Raw genomic sequence first — 17,273 nt, forward strand, 5'->3', positions numbered from 1 at the left:
GAAGCTGTGTTTATTGTCTTAAGCAGGGAAAATACATTGTTTCAAACGAAGCAACTGACCAAGAATTAATCTCAAAAATATACAAGCAGCTCATTCAGCTCAATACCAGAAAAATAAACGACCCAATCAAAAAATGGGCCAAAGACCTAGACAGACATTTCTCCAAAGAAGACATACAGATGGCTAACAAACACATGAAAAGATGCTCAGCATCACTCATTAGAAATGCAAAGCAAAACCACAATGAGGTACCATCGCACGCTGGTCAGAATGGCTGCTATCAAAAAGTCTACAAGCAATAAATGCTGGAGAGGGTGTAGAGAAAAGAGAACCCTCTTACACTGTTGGTGGGAATGCAAACTAGTACAGCCACTATGGAGAACAGTGTGGAGATTCCTTAAAAAACTAGAAATAGAACTGCCATACGACCCAGCAATCACACTCCTGGGCATACACATCGAGGAAACCAGAATTGAAAGAGACACATGTACCCCAATGTTCATCACAGCACCATTTAAAATAGCCAGGACATGGAAGCAACCTAGATGTCCATCAGCAGATGAATGGATAAGAAAGCTGTGGTACATATACACAATGGAGTATTACTCAGCTATTAAAAAGAATGCATTTGAATCAGTTCTAATGAGGTGGATGAAACTGGAGTCTATTATGCAGAGTGAAGTAAGTCAGAAAGAAAAACACCAATACAGTATACTAACGCATATATATGGAACTTAGAAAGATGGTAACAATGACCCTATATATGAGACAGAAAAAGAGACACAGATATAAAGAAGAGACTTTTGGACTCTGTGGGAGAAGGCGACGGTGGGATGATTTGAGAGAATAGCATTGAAACATGTATATTAGAATACATGAAATAGATCATCAGTCCAAGTTGGATGCATGAAACAGTGTACTCAAAGCCAGTGCACTGGGACAAACCTGAGGGAAGGGATGAGGAGGTAGGTGGGAAGGGGGTTCAGGATGGGACATGTACACACATGGCTAATTCATGTCAATGTATGGCAAAAACCACTACAATATTGTAAAGTAATTAGCCTCCAATTAAAATTAATTAAAATAAATTAATTTTAAAAAATACATTGCTTCAGTAATAAAATCAAGTTCTTGATGCCCTATACCCCTCCTATATCTTGGTTATAGTTGTATCTTGCTTCTTCCTCCACAAATTTCTTTTAAAAAGTCTACAAATAACAAATGCTTGAGAGGGTGTGGAAAAATTGGAGTGCTCCTACACTGTTGGTGGAAATATAAGTTGGTACAGTCACTATGGAAAACAGCCTGGAAGTTCCTCAGAAATCTAAAAAGAGAGCTACCATATGATCCAGCAATCCCACTCCTAGGCATATATACAGACAAGACTATAATTCAAAAAGATACATGCACCCCTATGTTCACAGGGTACTATTCACAATAGCCAAAACATGGAAACAACCTAAATGCCCATCCACAGATGAATGGATAGAGAAGATGTAGTGCCTATATACAACGGAATACCATTCAGCCATAAAAAAGAGTGAATGAATGCCGTGTGCCACAACACAGATACACCTAGAGATGATCATACGAAATGAAGTCAGTCAAAAAGAGAAAGACATGTGATATAAATCATAAAATACGGAATCTAAAATATGGCACAAATGAACCTATATCTACAAAACAGAAATAGACTCACACATAGAGAACTGACTTGTGGTTGCCAAGAGGGTGGGGTGAGAAGGCCTGGGAGTTTGGATCAGCATATGCAAACTACTATATATAGGGTGGATAAACACCAAGGTCCCACTGTGCATAGCACAAGGAGCTATATTCAATATCCTGTGACAAGCCATAATGGGAAAAAAATATTATTAAATTTAAACAAAAGAATGTCCACATGTGTATAACTGAGTCACTTTGCTATACAGCAGAGACTGGCATATTATAAATTAACTATATTTTTCAATCAAAAAAATGAAATTTTTTAAAAGTCCAGGTTTTATTATACAGAAGTAATGTGTCTCCAAATGGCCAGTCCACTGTGATTGTATTTTATCTGTGTAGTTTGATGTGAATCAGCAAGAACGTTAGGCTCTGATCTCACGAAAGCTAAATAACCCTGTGGACATGGCAGTGAAGTTGAGATAAAGGAGAGATGAGGAGGGGTCTTCCTGCCCTACCAATGCCAATGAGCCCCTTTATTCTCCCACTTCCCTCTCCTATTGGCCACCAGATACCTACAAACAGCCTGAACTCAGAAACTGAGGGTCTGCAGTGGCACTGGCTTCAATACTGGACAAAGAGGAAGGAAGAAAGAAAGAATAGTGGAGAAAAATTAGTAAATAGACATTAAGGCAGCTGAGGGATGGAGGAGACAGACAGAAATGAAATAGAAAACAGGAAACATCAGATTCTGCCAACATTGAGAACTGTATGTTAATAAGAAGACTAACAGTAACAACAACGTCCATTGGACATTTACCACATGCTGCTACTTTGATAAATGCTTTACATGTGTTATCAGTTATTCATTCACAAACATTTGAAAGACAAAAGCCCTGTCCTCCTGAACCTGACACCCTAGTCCAACAATAAGACAAGTTAATAAGGCACACAGTATGCTAAGGGATAATCAGTACTAAGGAGAGAAATGAACTTCAAACTGTGGTGCTGGAAAAGACTCTAGAGAGTCCCTTGGACAGCAAAGAGATCAAACCAGTCAATCCTGAAGGAAATCAACCCTGAATACTCATTGGAAGGACTAATGCTGAAGCTGAAGCTCCAATACTTCATTCACCTGATATGAAGAGCCAACCTACTGGAAAAGACCCTGATCCTAGGACAGATCGAGGATTGGAGGAGAAGGGGGCGACAGAGGATGAGATGGTTGGATGGCATCACCGACTCGATGGACGTGAGTTTGAACAAATTCTGGGAGATTGTGAAGGACAGGGAAGCCTGGCATGCTACAGTCCATGGGGTCACAAAGACACAGACACAACTGAGTGACTGAACTAAGCCAAGAAAGGATAAAAATGAAGCAGAGAAGAGGGTGAGTGCTTGCCTGGGTGGAGAAAGAGAAGTTGCTTTAGCGTGGTGTTCAGGAAAGCCGTGTTGGGAAGGTGACACAGGAGGAAGACTTCAGAGACAGCAGTGCCAACACTGCTCACTCTCAGGCATTTCTACAACATTCCGAGGCCCCAAAAATATTTCTTTTGTCTTGGGGCGACTTGTCCTTTTTTGTTTGTTTTCTGAGCTTTGATGGTATTTCATCTATCATTTCTATATGTGTAAGGTAGAAGGGATTTTCCGAGTTTGACCCTCTGCTTCATTTTGACTAGTGTGGTTACTACTTGTACCAACTATAAAAGGACCAAAACCTTATCCAAGAAGAGCCAACCTATCTAATGTTTGGAAATCTTGTCTTGAGGAGGAAGGACCAGTGGGTGGTAGTATTTTTCCATGTTTCATCCTGCTGATGGTATCCAGTGTAACACAGGGAACTTCAGACAGTGATAACCAGGAAAAGCCAGAGATGTTTCAAGAGAAATTAACCCTCTTTCATTCTGTCATTGAAAGATCAATGGAATCATCTTACTTGAACTTGGAATCCTGTTCAAAGGTTAGGAAGAGCTTGCATGAAACTGGCTGGTGTCACATTTACATTGCTGTTTCCCTTCTTGAAAAAAAAAAGAAAAGTCTATCCCCACCACAGTAAGTTTGCACTAGGAAAATTTGTGAGGATATACTGGAAAGAAGAGTTGAAAGTGAGGGGCTCAAGCCTAAGGCAATTTTATTACTGATTGATTACTGATTTTATTACTCAGGAGGCTGAGTAAAACAAGAGACAAGACTCAAGACTCTTGAAAACATTAAGAAAATGTGGTATGACAAAACCCAAAATGAAAACCTGAAACAGAATATCAATTTTAATACATATAAATAGCGTGTGTATGTTTATATATATGTGCAGGCTTCCCCGGAGAAGGCAATGGCAAGCCACTCCGGTACTCTTGCCTAGAAAATCCCATGGATGGAGGAGCCTGGTAGGCTGCAGTCCGTGGGGTCACTACGACTGAGCGACTTCACTTTCGCTTTTTACTTTCACACATTGGAGAAGGAAATGGTAACCCACTCCAGTGTTCTTGCCTGGAGAATCCCAGGGAAGGGGGAGCCTGGTGGGCTTCCGTCTATGGGGTCACACAGAGTCGGACACGACTGAAGTGACTTAGCAGCAGCAGGCTTCCCAGGTGGTTCAGTGGTAAAGAATCTACCTGCAAAGGCAGGTGATGCAGAATTGATCCCTGGTTTGGGAAGGAGAAGGAAATGGCAACCCAATTTCCTTTCCTTTGGAGAAGGAAATGGCAACCCAACTCCAGTATTCCTGCCTGGGACATGCCATGGACAGAGGAGCCTGGCAGGTTACAGTCCATGGGGTCGCCAAGAGTCAGACACAACTTAGTGATTAAACACCACCAATATATGTGTATACACACAGACACACACAAATATACACACTTACACACAGATAAACTCTAAAATGAAATCTTTCACTTACTTGTAAGTAAAAGAGTTGAGAAGAAATAGCTTGAAAGCTCAGTAAGAGCACACTGCCAGAGGAATTTTTTTTTTTAAGCCGTGCTACATTTGCAGGATCTTAGTTCCCTGACCAGGGATGGACCCTAGGCCCCAGCAGTGAAAGCCTAGAGTCTTAACCATGGACCCCCAGAGAATTCCCCCAGAGCAACTTTTCATTGCATTCCCATTGATCAACATCAAAAGTGAACTCACAGAATCACGCTATTTGATAAGGGGCAGAATGCCTGCTCAGATTACCTCGCAAGAACTGACTGTTCACATTTCTTCCCAATCCAGCCATAGTGGTGCCTCACACAGGCCAGAAGGGAAGGTTTTTTTTTTACCACAGACATCACCAAATGCTATTGATCAGGGCCAAGTTTCTTCCCACTGAGAGATCGTTGTTAGACCTTTAGCAGCACATCACCAGGGGAAGGAAAGACTGATCTGGATAAACCACATGATCTATGTCAACACTCAAGGTCACAAGAGAAGTGACTTCCTAATGCATGAAAATATGCAAAAGGTGTGAAGAAAACATGCTGATGATAAAGGCACTCTAGGGAGCTGAGTGTCAAATTCACTTAAGGCAAAAGCATTCCATTTAGGTACAGGAGATTCCAAAAATCTATTAAACCCACAATTATCTTGACTTGATTAAACAGAATGCAGAGCAACAGCAGCAGCTGATTCATGAAGGATGAGGACTTTCAGACAGTTTTCTTCATCAGCTCTCGAAATCTCCCAAAACAAATGGTTGGCTTACTCCAAGACATGTCAGAAAGTCAAGGCCAATTTTCTACTTTCAACTTATTTTCAGAATAGTCTTTCCTAAACATAAGAGATGTGAAAATATATATATATATATATATATATACACAAATATGCAATCTGGTGGATCCCATAGCTTAGCCATAAACATGTCACTGTCTAAATCACCAATAAAAGCCACAAACCTTCCCTAATTATCCTAATTATCCTCTCTAATCAAACATCAAAGCTTTCATCAAAACCGAAGGACCTAAACTAGCAGAGCGGAGCAACAGCACAAAGAACCACAGAAAACAAATGTCGGTCATAAAGTCTTTGTGTTCCTAACTTAGCAAAGTGCAAGCTGATAGACCCCATGGAAGTCCTGAGGACATATTAAATGTGGCGTCACTCACTACTCAATTGGAAACGTTCCAAAGAATAACTCAGAGCAGGAGGAGACATTTGGTCTATCTGCCCTCATTTATACAGAACTCCAAAGTCACTGCCTGTATTTTTCCAGGCTCCTTCAACAAAACTTTTCCTGTGAATCCCTGTAACAGGAGGAACAACAAATGGACACCAAGTAGAGAAAATGATGATTTCTTTAGTAAAATGGAGCCTTTTTAGCGATATCTACATTCTCTCTGTAATTCTAATATTTTTGAGTTGTTAATCAAAAAGTTACTATGATATAGCAAGATGGTTAAAAATCAGGTCTCTGGAGAGAGCCAGAGGATTTTTTTACTCTGTTACTTTCTAGCATTATGATCTTGGACAAGCTACTTAGCAGAAATAGTTTTCCCTTGCATAAATGTGGATACTAATGCCTAACTTTCATAGTTACCTTAAAGGTTAGATGAAAGACTACATTAAGTAAGTAACAGAGGGCTTGGCCCAGAATAAACCTTGCATAAATGTTATTCACAGTTATTACAGCTCTCTTAGTCAATTTTCTCTTAATCAAGCCACGAGATTCCCTAACGCCTGCTGACATCCATGGAACACTGAGCATTTACTGCTGTTGCATTCACCTCTGGTATCCTTGCCCATGTTCACTCCTAACTGCTGTGTTGTCACTTGTTCTTAGTTCTCAGAACTGCAAATTCTGATGCCATTATTTTAACCACATATAAGCAATGACATTTTATCTAAATCCATGAAATGTGAATTGAAAAAGCAGTATATACCATTTCTCTGAAAACTAAAATGGTAGCTTTAAAAAGATTCATAAATACAGGCCACTGGAAAAAAATACTGTTAATATATGATGCATGGATGTGTTGACTAGGAATACTGAGAAATTTTTTTGACACTTTCAAGATATGTCTAGAAGTTTGCTTGAAAAGTATTAGCAAGTTATCCTACTTAAAAATAATAGCTAGCAATGGTAGAGGATGCATCATGTGTGTGTATGTGTACATGTTGAAGAAATGAATAAAACAGAAGGGGTGTGATCAACACTTGGGGAGGAGAGAGTGATAAGCAAAGGGAAGAGGCTTGGTGTGATTCTTCCACATTCTAGTTCGAGGTCTTTAGGTAAGGAATACAGCCTACGGTGGGGCTACAGAACCAAACGGAAAGGCATGGATTTGACTGAGAATTTTGAGGGCCATTTCTAACTGAATGGTTCCTGATATCATAAGTTTTCATATAAAGTGATGATACATACAAAATGATGCATAACTGGTGTCCTAGCAGATGAAACACTCATTAGGGAATGAATATTCGCAAGAGACTCCTTGATTTGCTGATGGGAATATGACAAACAGCCAAAGGACGCCAGCTCCTCCAGCGAGAATAAATAGGACAAAGACAGAGCTGTGACCTAACCTTGCTAACAGACCACAGGGTCAGGCCAGCTTTCTAGTCTTATTACTTCCATTTCACGATAGTGAATTTAAGCAGTTCATAGAGACTTAGAATTTAAATCTGATCTAATTTATTTAAACGGGTATAGATAGAGCTGGTGTTCAGCAAAGGCATTTATAATCTCAAGTGAGACAAATCTCAGATGCAGTAGCAACACTTGGCAGATTGCTTGTGTGGTCAATAAATAAAAATGTAAATTTTGTGAAAATCACCCTAGAGAAGGGCCCACCTTGCTCTGTCTTTGCTTCACTGTAATCAACAGCAAAGAGAGATGGTTTTCCAATGTTAGATGACTGCCATTTGGTAGAGATTCTCATTTGAGCCCATTAACCAGCATCTCAAGGCACTGGGCAACCTCCCAACAAAGAGAGACAAGATGCATTAAGATCAATTTGTTAATTTTTAGTGAGGCTTCAAAATGCCATAGTAAATTACTGAGTCATTTTAAGGATGTGTTGCTGCTTCTTCACTATTCCTCCTTCCCATATATGAAAAAACTAACTTAATCAGTTCCATTCCTCCTTTCATCCTATTGAAGCCCATAATTCTCTGTTGTTACCATCACTAACCAAAGCAGCCCATAAAATTGAAGATCAAATATAATGAAAAAGCAGTAAACAGTAAGGCAGGATTTTCAAAGCAACCAGATTCTTTAACAAAACCTAAGTGAAGAGGAACTCAAAAGCCTCTTAATGAAAGTGAAAGAGGAGAGTGAAAAGGTTGGCTTGAAGCTCAACATTCAGAAAACAAAGATCATGGCATCTGGTCCCATCACTTCACGGGAAATAGATGGAAAAACAGTGGAAACAGTGTCAGACTTTATTTTTTTGGGCTCCAAAATCACTGCAGATGCTGATTGCAGCCATGAAATTAAAAGACGCTTGCTCCTCGGAAGGAAAGTTATGACCAACCTGGATAGTATTTTAAAAAGCAGAGACATTACTTTGCCAACCAAGGTCCGTCTAGTCAAGGCAATGGTTTTTCCTGTGGTCATGTATGGATGTGAGAGTTGGACTGTGAAGAAGGCTGATCGCCGAAGAATCGATGCTTTTGAACTGTGGTGTTGGAGAAGATTCTTGAGAGTCCCTTATAGTGCAAGGAGATCCAACCAGTCCATTCTGGAGGAGATCAATCCTGGATGTTCATTGGAGGGACTGATGCTAAAGCTGAAGTTGCAATACTTTGGCCACCTCATGCGACGAGTTGACTCACTGGAAAAGACTCTGATGCTGGGAAAGGTTGGGGGCGGGAGGAGAAGGGGACGACGGAGAATGAGATGGCTGGATAGCATCACTGACTCTGTGGACATGAGTTTGAGTGAACTCCGGGAGTTGGTGATGGACAGGGAGGCCTGGCGTGCTGTGATTCATGGGGTCGCGGAGAGTCGGACATGACTGAGTGACTGAACTGAACCCCCAAAAAAACGGGTTCACAGTTTTAACACTGGGAATAAACCTATTGTGGGTCTTCTCCTTGGAAGGAACACTTTCAATTATGCAGGCTGTCACCCTGCTGCATTTCCAATTAGACAGATATATATGCAAAACTGCACCTTAATTGCTCACTTTCTTAATCAACTAAATTTTCTATCAAATCTTAGCAAAATGGAGAAAGGATTTAAAAGCAGACTATAGGCACCCCTTGGAGACATGACAGGTTTGGTTCCACACCACCACAATAAAGCAAATATCACAATAAACTTAGTTACATGAAGTTTTTGTGCTGCTGTTCATGGGGTCTCAGAGAGTCGGACCCGACTGAATGACTGAACAACTGCATATAAAAGTTATGTTTACACAATACCATAGTCTGATAAGTGTGCAAAGCATTATCTCTGAAAAAATGTACAAACCTTAATTTAAAATATTTTATTACTAAAAAATACTAATCAGAAGGAACAAGATGGCGGAGGAATAGGACGGCGAGACCACTCTCTCCCCCACAAATTCATCAAAAGAACAATTGAACGCGGAGTAAAGTCCACAAAACAACTTCTGAATGCTGGCAGAGGACGTCAGGCACCCAGAAAAGCAGCCCATTGTCTTCGAAAGGAGGTAGGAAAAAACATAAAAGATAAAAAGCGAGACAAAAGAAGTAAGGACGGAGCTCCGTCCTGGGAAGGGAGGCTTTAAAAAGAGAGAACTTTCCAAACACCAGGAAACACTCTCACTGGCGAATCTGTGGCGAGCCTTGGAAGCTCAGAGGGCCACATAACCCTCTTTTTTTTTTAAAGACTTTTTAAAAACCCACAGATTACCCGCCAAACGGTAACTCCCAGCGGAGAAGCAGCGCAGATGCCTGCATACGCCATTAGCAAGCGGGGGCTGGGCAGGGAGGAGCCGGCTGAACTGCTTAGAGAGAGGACTGGGCTTGAATGCCGCGAGAACAATCTGAGAGAACTGGGGAGAGCAAAGCAGACTGTGGGATAGCTTCCCCACGAAAAGGCGGAAAGCTCTAACCTACGACTCGGCCAGCCCCGCTCACAGAATAAAGGACTGAGCAGAGTGAGCCAGCTGCAGCTGGCCCATCCCCCATCACCCGCCGAGACAGGCAGGGAGCACAGCCAGAGCCGGAGCGGGCAACCGCGGCCCCAGAAAGGCATCTGATACAAACTGCACACAGGCTTGTTGCTATTCAGGACTTCTTGGGCTCGGGCCGGTCGATATCCCCCTGAGAAGGTGCGCCGGTTGTACACCCAGAAATCTGAGTGGCGGGGACTGGGGAGGCGATAAGTTGCAGAGACCGCACTCGCCAAACACCTGGTCCCCTGAGCTGCTCGGACCGGGGAAGGCACAAAACGCAGGCCCAACCAAGTCTGCGCCTTTGTGGAGTACCTGAGAACCTGAACTTGAGCCGCTCAGACCCGGGAAGTGCATACAACCCGGTGCCGGCCTCAGACAGTTCCCAGCAGAGCAACCTAGAGCCTGTGCAGTATAGACTGGGACAGCATACGTGCTGTGAGCAGGGGCAAACCCAGTGTGGCCGAGACGCTACAAGCTCTCCCCACAGACGCCAGAGATATTCGACTGCAGCATTCCTCCCTTCCCAGAACAGGACTGAACAACTGAGCCTTAAAAAGTGTCCACCCACCCCCTAGTATCAGGGTGGAAATTAGACACTGAAGAGGCCAGCAAACAGAAGCCAAGACAGAGGGAACCACCTTGGAAATGACAGATAGAGACGTCTAGAGGCTACTCCAAGAATAAGACCAAAAACCAGAGGCAAGAGGCTTAAGGCCGAATCCTGAGAACACCAGAGAACTCCTGACTCCAGGGAACATTAATCGATAGGAGCTCATCAAACGTCTCCATACCTACACTAAAACCAAGCACCACCCAAGGGTCAACAAGTTCCAGAGCAAGACATACCACGCAAATTCTCCAGTAACACAGGAAACTAGCCCTGAGCTTCAATATACAGGCTGCCCAAAGTCACTCCAAACCCACTGACATCTCATAACTTATTACTGGACACTTCATCGCACTCCAGAGAGAACAAATCCAGCTGCACCCACCAGAACACCAACACAAGCTTCCATAACCAGGGAACTTTGACAAGTCACCTGTCCAACCCCACACAGAGGAAACTACATAATAAAGAGATCTCCACAAACGGCCAGAAGAGGGAAAGGCCACCCCAAGCAAAGCATTAGAAGCAAGATGAAGAGGCAGAGAAATACCCAGCAAGTAAAGGAACAAGATAAATGCCCACCAACACAAACAAAAGAGGAAGATATAGGGAATATACCTGATAAAGAATTTTGAATTTTGGTGGTGAAAATGATTCAAAATCTTGAAAGCAAAATGGAGTTACAGATAAATAACCTGGAGAAAAGGATTGAGAAGATGGAAGAAAGGTTTAAGAAGGACTTAGAGGAAATAAAAAAGAGTCAATATACAATGAATAATGCAATAGATGAGATCAGAAACACTCTGGAGGGAACAAACAGTAGAATAACAGAGGCAGAAGACAGGATAAGCGAGCTAGAAGATAGAATTGTAGAAATAAATGAAACAGAGAGGAAAAAAGAAAAACAAATTAAAAGAAATGAGAACAATATTAGAGACCTCTGGGACAATGTTAAACGCTCCAACATTCGAATCATAGGAGTCCCAGAAGAAGAAGACAAAAAGAAAGACCATGAGAGAATACTTGAGGAGATAATAGTTGAAAACTTCCCTAAAATAGGGAAAGAAATAATCACCCAAGTCCAAGAAACCCAGAGAGTCCCCAACAGGGTAAACCCAAGGCGAAATACTCCAAGACACATATTAATCAAATTAACAAAGATCAAACACAAAGAACAAATATTAAAAGCAGCAAGGGAAAAACAGCAAATAACACACAAGGGGATTCCCATAAGGATAACAGCCGATCTTTCAACAGAAACTCTTCAGGCCAGGAGGGAATGGCAAGACATACTTAAAGTGATGAAAGAAAATAACCTACAGCCCAGACTACTGTACCCAGCAAGGATCTCATTCAAATATGAAGGAGAAATCAAAAGCTTTACAGACAAGCAAAAGCTGAGAGAATTCAGCATTACCAAACCAGCTCTCCAACAAATGCTAAAGGATCTTTTCTAGACAGGAAACACAGAAAGGGTGTATAAACTCAAACCCAAGGCAATAAAGAAAATGGCTACGGGATCGTTCTTATCAATAATTACCTTAAACGTCAATGGGTTGAATGCCCCAACCAAAAGACAAAGGCTGGCTGAATGGATACAAAAACAAGACCCCCATATATGTTGTCTGCAAGAGACCCACCTCAAAACGAGGGACACATACAGACTGAAAGTGAAGGGCTGGAAAAAGATATTCCATGCAAATAGAGACCAAAAGAAAGCAGGAGTAGCAATACTCATATCAGATAAAATAGACTTTAAAACAAAGGCTGTGAAAAGAGACAAAGAAGGAAGCTACATAATGATCAAAGGATCAGTCCAAGATGAAGATATAACAATTATAAATATTTATGCACCCAACATAGGAGCACCGCAATATGTAAGACAATTACTAACAAGTATGAAAGGAGAAATTAACAATAATGCAATAATAGTGGGAGATTTTAATACCCCACTTACATCTATGGATAGATCAACTAAACAGAAAATTAACAAGGAAACACAAACTTTAAATGATACAATAGACCAGTTAGACCTAATAGATATCTATAGGACATTTCACCCCAAAACAATGAATTTCACCTTTTTCTCAAGTGCACACGGAACCTTTTCCAGGATAGATCACATCCTGGGCCATAAATCTAGCCTTGGTAAATTCAAAAAAGTTGAAATCATTCCATGCATCTTTTCTGACCACAATGCAGTAAGATTAGATCTCAATTACGGCAGAAAAACTATTAAAAATGCCAACATATGGAGGCTGAACAACACGCTGCTGAATAATGAACAAATCATAGAAGAAATCAAAAGAGAAATCAAAATATGCATAGAAATGAATGAAAATGAAAACACAACAACCCAAAACCTCTGGGACACTGTAAAAGCAGTGCTAAGGGGGAAGTTCATAGCAATACAGGCACACCTCAAGAAACAAGAAAAAAGTCAACTAAATAACCTAACTCTACATCTAAAGCAACTAGAAAAGGAAGAAATGAAGAACCCCAGGGTCAGTAGAAGGAAAGAAATCGTAAAAATTAGGGCAGAGATAAATGCAAAAGAAACAAAAGAGACCATAGCAAAAATCAACAAAGCCAAAAGCTGGTTCTTTGAGAAGGTAAATAAAATTGACAAACCACTAGCCAGACTTATCAAGAAACAAAGGGAGAAGAACCAAATCAATAAAATTAGAAATGAAAATGGAGAGATCACAACTGACAACACAGAAATACAAAGGATTATTAGAGAATACTATCAGCAATTATATGGCAATAAAATGAATAACCTGGAAGAAATGGACAAATTCCTAGAAAAGTACACCTTGCCAAAACTGAACCAGGAAGAAATAGAAAATCTGAACAGACCCATCACAAGCACGGAACTAGAGGCTGTAATCAAGAATCTTCCAGCAAACAAAAGCCCAGGTCCAGACGGCTTCACAGCCGAATTCTACCAAAAATTTAGAGAAGAGCTAACACCTATTCTACTCAAACTCTTCCAGAAAATTGCTGAGGAAGGTAAACTTCCAAACTCATTCTATGAGGCCACCATCACCCTAATCCCAAAACCTGGTAAAGACCCCACAAATAAAGAAAACTACAGGCCAATATCACTGATGAACATAGATGCAAAAATCCTTAACAAATTCTAGCAATCAGAATCCAACAACACATTAAGAAGATCATACATCATGACCAAGTGGGCTTTATCCCAGGAATGCAAGGATTCTTCAATATCCGCAAATCAATCAACATAATACACCACATTAACAAACTGAAACATAAAAATCATATGATTATCTCAATAGATGCAGAGAAAGCCTTCGACAAAATTCAACATCCATTTATGATAAAAACCCTCCAGAAAGTGGGAATAGAAGGGACATACCTCAACATAATAAAAGCTATATATGACAAACCCACAGCAAACATTATCCTCAATGGTGAAAAATTGAAAGCATTTCCCCTAAAATCAGGAACAAGACAAGGGTGCCCACTCTCACCACTACTATTCAACATAGTTCTGGAAGTTTTGGCCACAGCAATCAGAGCAGAAAAAGACATAAAAGGAATCCAAATTGGAAAAGAAGAAGTAAAACTTTCACTGTTCGCTGATGACATGATCCTCTACCCAGAAAACCCTAGAGCCTCTACCAGAAAACTACTAGAGCTAATCAATGATTACAGTAACATTGCAGGATATAAAATCAACACACAGAAATCCCTTGCATTCCTATACACTAATAATGAGAAAATAGAAAGAGAAATTAAGGAAACTATTCCATTCACTGTTGCAACGAAAAGAAATACTTAGGAATATATCTACCTAAGGAAACAAAAGACTTGTACATAGAAAACTATAAAACACTACTGAAAGCAATCAAAGAGGACACTAATAGATGGAGAAATATACCATGTTCATGGATTGGAAGAATAAATATTGTAAAAATGAGTATACTACCCAAAGTAATGTATACATTCAATGCAATCCCTATCAAGCTACCAACAATATTTTTCACAGAACTAGAACAAATAATCTCACAATTTGTATGGAAATACAAAAAACCTCGAATAGCCAAAGCAATCTTGAGGAAGAAAAATGGAACTGGGGGAATTAACCTGCCGGACTTCAGGCTCTACTACAAAGCCACAGTCATAAAGTATGGTACTGGCATAAAGACAGAAATATAGATCAATGGAACAAAATAGAAAGCCCAGAGATAAATCCATGCACCTATGGACACCTCATCTTTGACAAAGGAGGCAAGAATATAAAATGGAGAAAAGACAGTCTCTTTAACAAGTGGTGCTGGGAAAACTGGTCAGCCACCTGTAAAAGAATGAAACTAGAACACTTCCTAACACCATACACAAAAATAAATTCAAAATGGATTAGAGAGCTAAATGTAAGACCAGAAACTATAAAACTCCTAGAGGAGAACGTAGGCAAAACACTCTCCGACATAAATCACAGCAGGATCCTCCCAGACCCACCTCCCAGAATATTGGAAATAAAAGCAAAAATAAACAAATGGGACCTAATTAAAATCAAAAGCTTCTGCACAGCAAAGGAAACTATAAGGAAGGTGAAAAGACAGCCTTCAGAATGGGAGAAAATAATAGCAAATGAAGCAACGGATAAAGGATTAATCTCCAAAATATACAAGCAGCTCCTGCAGCTCAATTCCAGAAAAATAAATGACCCAATCAAAAAATGGGCCAAAGAACTAAACAGACATTTCTCCAAAGAAGACATACAGATGGCTAACAAACACATCAAAAAATGCTCAACATCCCTCATAATCAGAGAAATGCAAATCAAAACCACAATGAGATACCATTTCACACCAGTCAGAATGGCTGCTATCCAAAAGTCTACATGCAATAAATGCTGGAGAGGATGTGGAGAGAAAGGAACCCTCTTACACTGTTGGTGGGAATGCAAACTAGTACAGCCACTATGGAGAACAGTGTGGAGATTCCTCAAAAACTGGAAATAGAACTGCCACATGATCCAGCAATCGCACTCCTGGGCATACACACTGAGGAAACCAGAATTGAAAGAGACACGTGTACTCCAATGTTCATCGCAGCACTGTTTATAATAGCCAGGACATGGAAGCAACCTAGAGGTCCATCTGCAGACGAATGGATAAGAAAGCTTTGGTACATATACACAATGGAGTATTATTCAGCCATTAAAAAGAATACATTTGAATCAGTTCTAATGAGGTGGATGAAACTGGAGCCTATTATACAGAGTGAAGTAAGCCAGAAAGAAAAACACCAATACAGTATACTAACGCATATATGGAGAAGGCAATGGCAAGCCACTCCAGTACTCTTGCCTGGAAAATCCCATGGATGGAGGAGCCTGGTGGGCTTCCATCTATGGGGTCACACAGAGTCGGACACGACTGAAGTGACTTAGCAGCAGCAGCAGCAACGCATATATATGGAATTTAGAAAGATGCAAATGATAACCCTGTATACGAGACAGCAAAAGAGACACAGATGTATAGAACAGTCTTTGGGACTCTATGGGAGAGGGTGAGGGTGGGATGATTTGGGAGAATGGCATTGAAACACGTATGTTGTCATATGTGAAACGAATCACTAGTTCAGAGTCAATGCATGTTATAGGATGCTCGGGGCTGGCATGCGGGGATGACCCAGAGGGAGGATTAAGGGAGGAGCGAGGTGGGAGGGGGGTTCAGGAGGGGGAACTTATGTAAACCCGGGGCGAATTCATGTCAATGTAAGGCAAAACCAACCAATATAATATTGTAAAATAAAAAAATAAAAAAAAATACTAATCATCATCAGAGCCTTCAGTGAGTTGTAACCTTTTTGCTGGTGGAGGGTCTTGCCTTGATGTTGATGCTAACTGATCAGGGTGGTAGCTGCTGAAAGCTGGGGTGGGTGTGGCAATTTCTTAAAACAATGAAATTTGCCACATTGATAGACTTACAAATGATTTTTCTGCAACATGCAATGCTGTTTGATAGCATTGTACCCACAGAACTTTCACAATTGGAGTCAATCTCTTCAAAGTCTGTCACTGCTTCATCAACTAAGTTTATGCAATATTCTAAGTCCTTTGCTGTCATTTCAACACTGTTTATAGCATCTTCACCAGGAGTAGATTTCATCTGAAGAAATAATATTCTTTGCTCATCCATAAGGAAGCAACTCTTCATTCGTGAAAGTTTTATAATGAGATGGCAGCAATTCAGTCACATCTTCAGGCTCCATTTATAATTCTCGTTCTCTTGCTGTTTCCACTGCATCTGCAATTACTTCCTCCACTGAAGTCTCAAAACCCTCAAAGTCATCCATGAGGGTTGGAGTCAACTTCTTCTAGACTCTTATTGGTATTCTGATCCCTTCCCACAAATCATGAATGTTCTCAATGGCATCTAGAATGTAAATCCTTTCCAGGAGGTTCTGAATTTACTTCTCCCAGATCCACCAGAAGAATCACCTGTATTCTTACAAAATCTATTCCTTAAAGAATAAGATTTGAAAATTGAAACACTCCTTGATCCATGGGTGCTATTTCATTAGCAGGCACATTAACCATCAGAGCTCTTGGGTGACCAGGTGCACTGTTAATGAGAGTAATATTTTCAAAGGAAACTTTTTTTTCTGAGCAGTAGATCGCAAGAGTGGGCTTAAAATATTCAGTAAACCATGTTGTAAACAGATGTGCTGTCATCCTGGCTTTGTTGTTCCATTTATAAAGCACAGACTGAGTAGATTTAGCACAATTCTTAAGGGCCCTTGGGTTTTTCATAATGGTAAATGAGCATCTGGGCTTCCCAGGTGGCTCAGTGGTAAAGAATCCACCTGCAATGCAGAAGATGAGGGTTCGATTCCTGGGTCAGGAAGATTCCCTGCAGAAGGAAATGGCAACCCATTTCAGTATTCTTGCCTAAAGAATCCTG

This window comes from Moschus berezovskii, chromosome 3 (assembly GCF_049115385.1).
Source record: "Moschus berezovskii isolate FMDL1 chromosome 3, NW_MosBer_1.0, whole genome shotgun sequence".
Lineage (NCBI taxonomy): Eukaryota > Metazoa > Chordata > Mammalia > Artiodactyla > Moschidae > Moschus > Moschus berezovskii.